Source organism: Erpetoichthys calabaricus, chromosome 8 (assembly GCF_900747795.2).
Source record: "Erpetoichthys calabaricus chromosome 8, fErpCal1.3, whole genome shotgun sequence".
Classification (NCBI taxonomy): Eukaryota; Metazoa; Chordata; class Cladistia; order Polypteriformes; family Polypteridae; genus Erpetoichthys; species Erpetoichthys calabaricus.
The window spans coordinates 93,165,494-93,179,162 of NC_041401.2; the positions used below are offsets into that span (position 1 = coordinate 93,165,494).

General features: G+C 37.7%; 1 pseudogene; it reads right to left on the bottom strand.

Annotated features, from left to right (window-relative positions):
- Positions 1 to 9,030: 9,030 nt before the first annotated feature.
- LOC114656566 (uncharacterized) lies at positions 9,031 to 12,014 on the bottom strand (annotated as a pseudogene).
- Positions 12,015 to 13,669: the final 1,655 nt, after the last annotated feature.

The following is a 13,669-nucleotide window of genomic DNA, read 5'->3' on the forward strand; positions in this document are numbered from 1 at the left end:
CTTCCTCACCAGTTTGTCCAGGCGTGAGGCATCCTACAGATAGATAGATAGATCTTTATTTGTCCAGAGGAAGAAATTTGGCTTTTCATTGATGCTTATTAAATAAATAAACACAAGCTATGGTTTGAGCACACACCGGAATGACTACAGAAGACGAAAACTTAAAAGAAAAGAAATGTCTTCCTTGGCAATCACAGTCACAATGATGCATTATGCATGTGTATTGCTGTTGGTATAAAAGAGCCCTAATAGTGTTTCTTGACACACTTCTACTGAATAATTCCTGGTCTAAAAGTCCTCAGTGTTGGTGTGTCAGAGTGAGGCTGTGCAGCATTGTTCATAATGGCACTCAGTTTTGTTTTCATTCTCTTCTTTGCTGTTGCTTCCAAGGGAGACTGCATCCCATAACTGAGCCTGCTCTTTCACTTATTTTTTTTTACTTTTAGTTTTTTTTTTACTTAGAAAATCACAATGGCCATCACAGGGATATCACTACCCAAGAAATGCAGTCTCCTAAGAAAAAAGAGTCTGCTCTGTTTTTTCATATATAGTTCCTCTGTCTTATGAGAGTCATGCTCCTTAACAGTGATGCTTTAATTTAAGTGATCCTTATTGGTATTCTTCTATCTGGTATACTTGTAATATATTATCTTAGGCAACTATTATTTTTCCCACACCTTGTGAATACATCTCTTATTTTCAAATGCTCACTCTGTATGGGACTAATGTGTTCTATTAAGTTGATGTATAAACATATATGTGCTGGATAATTTTGTAATCTGTGCTGCTTGGTTTTCTAATAATGAAGAATGACCTCTTTTGCAAGCCTTTTTGTCACTTGCATTATTAACATAAATAATACATCAATAATAATAATACATTTTATTTATATAGCACCTTTCCCATGCTCAAGGCACTTAAATGTTGTAGTGTTATTGTTCTATTATTAAATGTTATGTTGCCCAGGACATACTATATCAATTTATATTGATGACCCTTGGAACATGCCATCCCTTAGGAGCACTCATCACAAACACTTAAGTATGAATGTGCACAGATTAATTATTTCAATGCTCTAAATTGATTATTGTAATCCTCTGTTATGCTTTTGCCACATTTAACAACAGCCTCCATCTTTCCACTTATTGAATCTTCATTCTACTTAATCCCATGTAGAGTTCTGTACTGAACTGAAGCCTACTGTATACCAATAAAATCAGGTTTAGGGCAAGAACTCACCCCGGGTATGCACCAATCCATTGCAAAGCACATGGCCAGAGATACATGTCTGGGATGGGAGAGGAAACTACAGTAAACAAACATGAACACTGTTAAAAGGTGATAAGACCACAATGAAAGGGACCTCATCAAGAGCAAAATCCTAGGAGGGATGTGACTCCCAGCGAGGCAACAGTGCTATCGCTTCGCCACCATGCCACCCCCACATGTGTAATTATTAACAGTATTCATTATTTAAATGAAGTTAACAATTTATCTGTAAAATGTAACATACATACTTTAATGCATTTCATCATGAAATTGATATGAAGTGTAAATCTATGGATTCTAAATGTGCAGAGGGCTGGAATATCATAAATTTAATGTGTTCTGTGTGGCGATTGCTACTTGCCGCTATTGTCAGCACAGGATAAATCCCTAGATGCATGCAGCGATTAACAACTGGGTAGGTTTTAAGATGACGTTTATGACAGTCTACTTTAATGATAAAATAAACTACAAGATTAAAGTGGAAATTTTAAGATTAAAGCCAAAATTTCCACTTTAATTATAAAATAAACCTTTTCACTGTGTCCCTATGTTTTTTCTCTGTGGCTCAAATACGCTGCTGTATATTCTGATGCTGTTGTGAAGGTGTAAAAAAAAAACAATAGATTGCATAGAAGATGGTATGTAAGGTATTTAAAATATATTGCGTCATTATGATGGGGAATATGTGACTCCGGAATATAAAAGCACCATGAATGCAGTTTGCTTCACCAGATCTAAGTATTCATCAAACATCAAAGCACGTACATCGATCCTGTAGGACCTCCAAAGCGGCTTGATGCTACATGTTGATAGTAAAAAGAGACACTGACGTCACATTCTGACTTGATCACACTGCGCCCACCAATTTTTTGTTGATACTGAAACTTGGGCACGTGTTGCTTTAATTTCTGAGGACGTGCTCAGAAGATGTGTCAGATGAACACTGAGAATGCATGGCAGCCATGATGCGTACGCATACATGTTCTCAGCGTCAAGTACACTGAGCCGGCGTTAAATGTAAACATTTAATTTTATTGAGGTTAGTAGTACTGGGGGGTATTTTTCGTACGTCGCTTAAATCATCCGAGATCAGGTGCCTCATCTTGGATGAGTTAATGCCGGTGAAACTCATCCAGGATAGGTCGGTTTTTCAAGCGCACCCGTGTATTAGATTAGTCGAGCTGGATCTAATCTTACGAGATGAATGCGCACGCTCGCACTGAGTGAAAAGCCCATATATATTGAGTCTAGAAAACATGATCAGCAAGTCTTTGATAGGCTGTAACAAAATGACAAAAGAATGGCTGCATTTTTTTCACACACGCGGGTCAAGACCTTTTATTTGAAGGACATGAAGAATTTCAAGATTTAATATGCACAAGGGGTAACACTGTAAAAGCAGCCCAGATCAGAAAAGACGGCTGGCAAAAAGTGGCTGATAAATTAAACACTAAGTACTGTGCATTGTACTTACTGAATGCAGCGTTTCATTTCCTATGTGTCAGATTAATTATTATTTAATATGTCATAATTCCAGATCAAACGTGAGCACAAGGAGAACATGGGAACAGGTTAAAGTGAAGTACAAGAATATACTTCAAACTGGTAAATATTGGTATATAACTATTTAAAGAATTGTTGACATAAAGAATCATATATAATGTAAAAAACATTAATTTTAAAGCTAATAAGAAGGCAGACAAGCAAAAAACAGGTGGAGGTCCACACAGTCCACACCTAACCCCTGCAGAAGAGTTGGCTCTCCAGCAAAATGCCCATCGCCCTGTTTCTGAGGGCATTCCAGGGGGAAGCTCCTCCTCAGAACCAGTGGCAGGATGCAGTGGTCACTTCATTTCAGGTAAAGGATGGTCATTGCATATATTTGCCCTCCATGTGTGCTATAGGTATGTTCCATATAGCCCTCTTTTTTGTTGGGTCAGTTGCAGGGAATGTCATATCTCTTGAACTTGTGTCTGACCAATGAGATATTGACGAAGGTCAAATATTTGATGAAGACACTGTGTCTGATTATTCATCAGGAGGAGAGGTACATTTTCTAAATAATGTTTGATCAAACTCCACTCTGATCAGTCCCATGTGCCCCAATCACATTTGGAAATCCTGGTAATGAGAATGTTAGGCTGATTGAGAACTGTGGGTGTTTTAGCCTGTGTATAACCTACCTGCAATGGCATGAAACGCCTCTTTTATTTTCTGCACACGCAGGTGTCCAGGAAACACTATGAAAACCCGAAGGAAATATTTCAGAGCCAAACAGACTTTACGAATTGCCTGGCAAACTGCACTTTTAGTTAGATTTTCTGCATCGCCTACAGTATATAAAAAAGTGCCGCTTGTAAAAAAAACCTCAAAGCAATGCCTACTGTCTGTGTGGTTGTGAGAGCCCGACTTCACCTAGTTTGACTTCGAATATAAGGTGCTAATAAATCTTTGAGGTACAATATTCCCCCTCGGCTAAAGCGGTATCTTTCGAAAAGAATTTCCTCCGGGAGCAATAAAGGATCTTGCCGATCGCACAAAACCCTCTCTATATGAAATTCTCTTCTTATAATTTGCGCACCGATATCAATTGGTCGCTCATTCATGAACGGCGAAGCCATGACTGGATGATTTCCACGCACCGTCACTGATCACGTGTGTAAACTAATCCTTGTTTATGTAGAACAAACCTGCTCCGAGCAGGTTTGAGGATTAGGATGTGTTGCTATGACAACACTTCCAGCAAGAGTTTCGAAAAACCGACAGATCCAGGATCAGGCCAAATCGTCAACAATTACATCCGGCTAAACGACTAATCCACGTACGAAAAATACCCTGGTGTTTCAATGTGGGTGGTGTGGTGTCGCAGAGCTTCATCAATAGCAAATGGATGGAATGCAATAATCTTAATATATTTAGAATGTCGCAGCATTACAGAGTTCTTAAGAGGGGATCATGGTGTACTGTGCTTGGGAGCTCATCAGCACTGTTAATTTTGAAGAGCACTGCTACAGTCAGAATTTATTTTAGCAAGAGTAATCTAACAGAAGTGCTCTATTGAAGTAATCTTTGCTGTTGGATCTGCATACTGCAAATTTGTTCTAACACACGGATCATCAGCGGCAAAGCACTACAAGTATCTTATTCATTGCAGACTGCAATCTTGATATGTCACCGCAAAAATGGTGTGTTTACTTTACAAGGCTGCAGAGGTCAAGCTGGGTTTGTCATATCTGTACTGAACAGCAAATGAACTGCAATTCAATGGCTAATGCTGTCCTGTGCTTGGCTGTAAAACTAATGATGAAATCTGCTCTCAACCTACTGATTGCACCTTAGCACTGTGGGTGATTGTAACATCATTGTAACATCTTTGATTGTACATTTATATCTCTACATATAATTGTACAAAAACATTATTATTTGTTCATGGCTTTCTTCATTTTATTTCCTGCATGTTTCTTAATTGAATTCAGTACTTTCACTTTCAAATATTTATTAATGTTTGATATTCATTTGTATCCTGTGTTATTAATGCCATCTTTGCTTTTATTTCAGTTGTTCTCCTTTAAGTATTTGTGAAGCACTTTGAGCATTAGAAAGGTGCTACATAAAGAGAATGTTTTATTATTACTATTATTATTATTTATTATTTTTAATATACAACATCATGAGCTCAGGCTTGATTGCTAACCTTGTCAGTGTCTATATGAAGTTTGCATGTTTTGTGTTTAATGTAAATTGTATGTTTGTAGAAATGCAGTATATACATGGAAACATTTTTGTTTCTGTTTCTGCTATTAATGTTATTAACACAGTTCAAGTAGTGACTTCAATAATATTTAAAATAAGCAAAGTAACAATTCCCTGAAATAATACTGTTTTATAGTTTCAAACTTGGTATATGACATATAGTCAGCATCAAGAGATAGCAAAAATAAATATAAATTAAGACTATGAAATACGTGTGCAGTGATCTATGCTCCAAAAAGAAAGTGTGTTTGAAATGAAAAGACCATTTACTTAAACTTGTTGAAGGTTAAAATAACAAATGAGATCTAAGCACACTTGTTATTTGATTCTTGCCTTGTCTAATTATACTGGAAGCCTTGAACTGTCACATTAACAGGAGAAAATGAAGGGAGTAAACCTGAATGAATTAAGTTGATTGTTATAACAAGAATAATATACAATTTGACAACTATAAAAATAAACTGTGTTTTACACTTTCAAAACTGTGTCCGTGTGGATGTTTTTGTTGTGGCAAAAACTAAAAGTTAAATGCTGAAAAACTAAAACTAAATGCAAAAAAAAAGGACAAAAAAGTAAAATTAGAAAATGGTGAAAGACTAAAACTAAATAAAAGGTAAAAAAAAATAAATAAATAAATAAAAACTAAATATTAGAAAATGGCAACAAATTAAAACTAAAACTAAAAAATATCTTAAAACTAGGAAACTGGACTGAAGTCATGAAATACTACTGAATCATGTAGTTGAATTGTATAATCTTTAACAACTTTGAAAAGCACCTGGATGATATGTTGTGACAATAAAGATGTTATAGGTTTATAGGGTAATTATTGCCTTGTGTACAGAGTACAGTGAAATTCTTTTACTTTTACTTTTAAAAGTCTCATCAGTTCACAAGTAATTATGTGAGTGACAGTCAGACCTTGGCATTTTATATATACATATTATATTCATATAGATAGATAGATTATTGTTGTCATTATGATTATGATTAATATTTGAAGACAAAATTTAGGGAGGTGAGAACATATAGGTGCTGTAAGTATAGACTGGGTACTTGATTGTTAATCTTGAAATTGTTGCTGATATCTTGGAGCATAAACTATCTTGTTTGAAGTTCCCTTCCTTTTCCTTTTTTAAAGTGAGGTTGGCAATAATTACTTGGTTAGATATCTGACATTTATGTTTAGACATAGAGACAACTCTCCTAAGCATCTCAACTGGCACATGAACTAAAATAAAGTAAAAATAAAAATCAAAAAATGGTTTATTGGAAAAAAATTCAGCCAAGCTCATGTTCAAGACACAAGTATTTTTATTTTGTTAGTTTTCCTTCTTTTTACTTCCGCATATCTACATTACAAACAATGTTTCATTTCTAATGTTGTGGTTTATTTACATCAAAGAACAATTAATGGCTATTGAGAGACTTTCTCCAAAGATACTCAGTGGCATTCCTGTTACACTTTAATCTAGAAGACGTGCAGGAAAAAACGAATGCAAAATGCAGATGAGAGAGGCCTTTGTTTTAAGCAGACTGTGATGGCAGATGTGTTGTAATCCTGCCTGCGCTGCCTAATCAACTAGCATCATTTGTCCTCTAAGTAACTTTCAAACAATATAAGTCAACTTGATATGGGCGGGTAAAAAGGAGGGTGAAGCTTGGTAACTCCCTAATCAAAAATTAATCAATCAGTACTTTTTATCATGCCTTATAGGGCAGGTCATATTATATTACCAATACTGCTCTGTACGGTACACATACAGCTACTGTACATCAAGAAATAACCAAAAAGATCATTGCTTATAAACGTGGATACAGACAGATGTTTTTTAAGTCTGGGAAAGAGTAAATTGAGGTACAGGTGCTGTCATTCTTCCTTTTATGACCTTGAGATTCCTGATAGATGCTATACTCTGTGAAGCCTTCACAAATTATGATTTTGAAAACAAAAGTAAGCATGTATGGAAAATCATTAAAGCAGACATCAGATATTTGATTTTTGTTTCTTAACATTGCTTTGTTTAACAGTCTCTGGTAGTTGTGTTATGTCATTGTACCACGTATTGCTGCTGCATTTTTGTTTCTAATTCATCAGCAGTAGCAGCAAATTCAGTAAAACCTCAATTATCCATCAGGGGTTGGGACCGAGGCCGTGACAGATAAGAGAAAAGACAGAACAGCTACTTTAATAGTGAATTACAGTAGATTAGTTTAGCGAACAGACATATTTATTTATCAAACAAAACTATATTAAAAAATATAATATAGTATTAAAAATATTAATTTATATAATACTCTAACAACCAGCGTAATAAGAAAATAAAATTCAGAAGTAATGGATTTTTCTATATTTTACTTGGAGTCTTCGTTCCATAACAAATAGAGTTATCTGGGTTACAGAGCACACCTCCTAAACAATAAATGAAAGCTTTCCCTACCAATCAGTTTATCTCCTGCCACTTACGTTCTTTTTTTCTCTGCACCACAAACACTCCTGCTTATTGTCTCCTGACTCCCTACTCAAAACCTCCTTCTGCCGCACCTTCCTTTTTCTCCTAACTTCTCCTGTCACTCATCTCATACATAAGAGGTGTAACTGGCCCTACAGAACATAAGTCCTTCACCCAGCCCTATCACTATAGTATTCATTCCACCCTTTCTGTTTCCGCACAGCTCATCACAAACTACCTGCACATTACAATATATTAACAAAACATAATATAACAGAATTTAAAAATAAAATTACAGTACAGAAAAACATTAACCTTAATGCAGAATAACATTACCATCAGTGGTTTCCATTTTCAACACTTTTTCAATTGTATCGGCATCACGCTTTATCATTCACTGTTGTTTTTCCTACTCTGTAAATTGAAGCAATGCTTGAAGCACTTTCTTAAATATTTAATAATTTCACATTTTTGTGACGATTCCAACACTGCACACATATGTTTATTGGCTATAACAATGTACAGTAGATTAATTACAACAAAAGAGAAAAGCTACGAAACACTATTAAAACTGAAGGTGCATAAATGACACTGTGATTTCAAAAGGCGGCCTGACACATGATGCTGGGGAAGAACACTACGTGCTAGCACAAGGGAGAGTTGATCCAATGTGCAGCGATGGATTGTGCAATCTTTTTTATTGGCCCTGACGGTTAACAGAGACTGACAGTTAATCAAGTACAGTTTTACTGTACTGTTAATTTTACTGTAAAAACATAAAACAAGTGCAGAAGGCAATAGTGTTTGAAATTTTTAATACATATTGATAAAATCAACAGACAGAAAAGAAAATACTGAGTCTAGAAATGCTGATCTGGACTACTCCTGTATGTTTTTAGGGCCCACATTGCTGTATAACACACATATAAGCCAACACTAAACCACTTAAGCAGAAAGGGAGCAGAAATCAACTTAACAAAAATCAAAGCCTAATTCCACATCAGGCAGACAAGACATGAAATTGAACCTGAGTATTATTTTCTGACATTGAGAAAATTGATTTTAAAAGTACCATGTTATGTTGCGGCCAGGATAACTCCCTGGCTGAAATTAAAATTTCCCATTTGTGTTGATTTTTTCCAGTTACAAGATTGGATTATTTAGTTTTCATGTGTTGATATTCCTTGTGTTTTGTGGGTGCTCCTCCAGGAGGCGGGGCCATTACCACAAGGTCCATTACCACAAGGCCCTATAAAGGCGGAGGAAACAGATGTGATTCTAGTCTGATTTGTAAAATGCTACCTGATAGGCAAATTGCATGGGTCCAATGCTGTTTTCACTGTGAGGTCTGAGTTGGTTGAGGTGTGAGATATCAAGGCAACTATGGCAAGGTGATTTGTGTTTACTGTACTATTAAATAAAATGAAGCTATTTATTTCTGTACATGTGACATTACTATTACTAATACAACTATTACTAGATAAATAAATTATTCAATGATTTTACATTTATTCTGTCTGGTTTGTGTTTAGAATTACTAGCTTCACCATCTCATCTCATCTCTGCCTGTGGCCCCATCTGGGGTATAGGCTGCCAGTCAGCTCCCTCCAGCCTTTTCGGTCCTGGGCAAGTTTCTCCAGCTGTCCCCATGTGTGGCCAATCTTCCTCAAGTCACAGTGCCAGGTGTTTTCTGGCAGAACCCTTTTCCTCTTCCCTTGTGGGTTCCAGTTGAGGGTTTGTCTTGTAATGCTGGTTGCAGGTCTGCAAAGCTTGTGTCCAATCCACCTCCAGCATTTTTGAAGGACGTCGTCTCCAATGGGCTGCTGTTTAATTTGTAGCCACAGGTCTTCATCGCTGATCTTGTCCTGCCAGTGGATCTTGAGAATCATTCTGAGGCAGGGGTTGATGAAAACCTGGATTCTCTTCATGGTGGTGACAGTGGTTCTCCAGGTTTCAGCTCCTTAAAATGAGACAGGCATCACAATGGTGTTGATGACCCTGACCTTGGTGACGGTGTTGATTTCAGAGGATTTGCAGACATTCTTCAGCTGAACGAAAGCCACCCTTGCCCTGCAGATTCAGGTTCTAACATCTACATTTGTCCCACCCTGTGTGTCAATGATGCTGCCAAGCTAGGTAAAGTTGTCCACCTCTTCTAGTGCTTCTCCTTCCACCGTAATGGTCATTGCACTGGCTGTGTTGACCATTAGCACATTAATCTTACCTCTGTTTTTGTTGAGGCCTAGATTTGCTGAGGTGTCTGCTATAATGCTGGTCTTTTCCTGAATCTGTTGTTAGGGAATGTGAAAGAAGAACCAGGTCATCTGCAAAGTTGAGGTCATCCAGCTGTGTCCAGACTGTCCACTGGATGTTGTTTCACTTCTGGGTTGTGGATGTCTTCATGACCCAATCTATTGCCAGCAGGAACAGGAAGAGTGATAGCAGACAACCTTGCCTCACTCAAACTTGAAAGGTATCTGTGAGTTACGTGCCATGCACTATCCTGCAGGTCATCTCTTCACAGGTATTCCTGATGATATTCGTGATCTTCTCTGGCACTTCATAGTGTCTCAGTAGCTTTCAGAAGGTCTGTCTATCCATGCTGTAAAATGCCTTCTTGTTGTCAATGAAGCTAATGTCGAGAGGTGAGTTCCAGTCCAGGGACTACTCAAAAATAATGCGCAGTGTTGCAGTCTGGTCAATGCAGGACCTGTCCCTGCAAAAACCATCTTGTCGATCTCAGAGTTATGGGTCTACTGCATCTTGCATCATGTTCTGCAGGATGTGGTTGAACACTTTTCCTGGGATGGACAGTAGAGCTATGCCTCTGTAGTTTGAGCAAGAACAGAGATCGTCTTTCTTCAGGAGCTTGATGAGGTGACTGTCTTTCTGTTCTGTCAGCACTACCTCCTCTTCCCATATCTTGCTAAAGAGGAGGTGCAGTAGCTCCACACTGCTTTCCATTTTAGCCTTCAGCATCTCTGCTAGGATGCTGTCAGGTCCCGCAGCCCTACCATTTCTTAGCTGCTTGATGGCACTGTGGATCTCCTCCTTCGTGGAAGAATTGCAGTCTACTGGCAGATCATCAGCTGCCGGTGGAATGAATGATGGGTCTCAAGGAGCTGGTCTGTTAAGCAATTCCTCAAAGTGCTCTACCCAGTTGTTCTTCTTCCCTTCCTCATCTGGTATCACTCCATTGTCTCTGTCTTTCACTGGCCTCTCTGACTTGGAGTATTTTCCTGAGAGCTTCTTGATGGTGGCAAACAGGTCAGCGTCTATTGCTAGAATCACTATATAGTTTCGTTTGTCCAACCTGATGCTGCATTTGACCGTCCTGTATGCCTCTGTATATTCCTCTTGCAACTTGGATTTTGTAACTTTTGTTCTGCTATTATTTACTGCTGCCTTCTTTGTTTTCCTCTGTTCTATTTTCTTCTGTGTCTCTGTTGACATCCACTCCTTGTGGTTATGTGTTTTAGGGAACAGCACTTCTTGGCATGCTAATGTCACTGCTTCTTTCTGCCACTTTTCATTAATCGTCTCTTCTTCCAGCAGCTCTTGCAGGACTTGGAACTTGTTGGAGAGGGTGATGCTGAATTCTTCTTTCTTTTTGTTGTCCTTCAGCAGAGTGGTGTTATATCACTGGTATTGGCTGGGACTTCCAGACCAGTTCTTCTTTAACTTGAGCTTCAACTGTACTACAAGAAGATGATGGTCTGAAGCAACATCTGCTACTTGCTTGACACGTACATCCTGAAGAGATCTCCTTGGAGAGATCCACTTGGAATGGTCAATCTGATTCTCCGTCAACAGGTCTGGTGATACCCAAGTTGCCTTGTGTATCCTTCTGTGATGGAAGAAGCTCCCTCCAATGATCAGGTTGCTCGTGGTGCACATGTCAACGAATCTCTCCTCATTGTTGTTCATCTCACCTAAATCTTTCTGCCCCATGATCTCCTCAACTGCAACTGCCAATCTTGGCATTAAATCACCCATAACAATAATAATGTTTTCCTTGGGTCAGTCTTGGATGATAGTCTGCAGTCTGTTGTAGATCTCATTCTCTTCCTCACCAGTGTCATTTGTTGGGGCGTAGCAATGGATCACATCCAAATTAATCCTCCTCTTCTTTGTGTGGAAGGAGGCTATCGTGATCTGTGGACCGTGTGTCTCTTACCTAAGGAGTGCTCCCTGGGAAGTCTTGGACAGCATCAGGGCCACACCCTGAGTGTGCAGTGCATTGTCCTTCTTGTGTCCTGAGAACAGCAGTAAATCTCCAGAGGTCAGCTGTATCTGGGGTGAACCAGTCCATCTTGATCTGTTGATTCCCAGGATGGTGAGGTTAAATCTTCTCATCTCTGCAGCCACTTGCTCTTTTTTGTCTTTTTCGTACATTGTTCATACATTCCATGTTCCGATAGTGGTGGTGGTCTTGGTGAAAATGATTTTCATTGGCTTGACAGTTTCCAGAAGACTCTGGCTTTCACAGTCTGACACTATGCACCTTCCAGCTGGAGGTCCTTCCTCTCCCACAGCCATAATGTTTGTACTTATGTTTCTGTAGCAGTAGTTTTTTTGTTTTTTCTGGGAGGGGTTGCTTCTCCTTTCCTAGCTGGGCTTAGGATCGACCATGGCGGAGTTGAATTTTTAACTTACAGTTTATATTAAGTACTAGTTGTAAAGTATCTATCTATCTATCTATCTATCTATCTATCTATCTATCTATCTATCTATCTATCTATCTATCTATCTATCTATCTATCTATCTATCTATCTATCTATCTATCTATCTATCTATCTATCTATCTATCTATCTATCTAGTTGTGTTACCCATCTAAGACATGTTGAAATCAACAAAGATCTCAGGATTAATGTTTGTCATGTATCGTCTATTGGAATGTATTTTGTATTGCATGTAGTAATAAAATGCATTGCATTAACATTCCAACAGATATTGCATCACACAAATTTGTAGTGATAAAATGAATTAACTACAAATGTTTGTGATGTGCAATCTGTTGGAATGTCAAATGCAGTACATATGTCTGTGTTATATCATAAGAGCAGTGTTAAAGTTTGCGATGTGCCATCTGTTGGAATGACAGAGACATAGCAACTGGACTGACACACAGATATACAGACACACATACGCTTATTCTTTAATTATTTTAGATTAAATTGACTACAGGACTACTCAGTGGTTCAATGGTCTGTACAGCCAGGTGACAGCTCTAGAATTTTGAATTCAAATTTTAAATCCACGGCTGCCTCAGCATTACAAATTTCACCTCATATATAGAAGATATACAGGTTTGATTGAATGGCAACTTTTGCCCCATATCACTGAGTTTGGGTGAGTATGTCTGTATGGCCAGTAGTGGACCTGATGCCCTCTCTAAGTTTTCTGGGTCTTACTTTGTTTCCACTGCGGCCTGAGTAGATTCCAGCCTAAGACCCTGTACTGAAATAATAGCTGGCTTTATAACATTAATCTGTAAATCAAACAAAAGAACTGCTTGCTCTTGAAGACAAAAAAAGGGTTATCCATGTCCTTCTGTATATTTTCCAGCAGGTGGCAGCATATTCCATTCAATGTTTACTGTTTCTCAGCTAATGCAACTTATAACTCCAAGGCCGACGACTTAAATGAAATAGAAAATGAGGAAATCAGCTACAGCTTTACTGTTTTAAGTTAAGTATACATAGCACAATTTCTTTTTATTTTTAACTGATCAATAAACTAGACTAGACTGTTGCAGTGTTTTTGACTCTTTTGTAAAGCTCTTAGTGATAAGCTTAAATGAAACATAATTTATTCATTGGTACTGCAATTTTCCATCAGGAAAAATATGAGGTATATAAATTTAAGAAAATCTTTAAAATCTATACACAGTGAAATAGCTGGGATTAGAAACTTAGGCCCCTTCAACATTACTCACTAAAAGAATTACTTTGTTGATATTGATATTACTCAGATTTAATTTTGGAATAAATATATGGACCATGGATAAAATAGAATTAGTCTATATGAATGTTTATAATCTGTTTAGGTATAAGTGCATGCCTGCATTTGTGTGTTTTGTCTGATGTGTGTTAAGAATGTCTTGCATTGGGTGTGTCCAAATAAACATATAATTTATTTGAATGGCAGAGAATTAACATTGTATGGAAGAGAAAAATTCAAATAGACTAT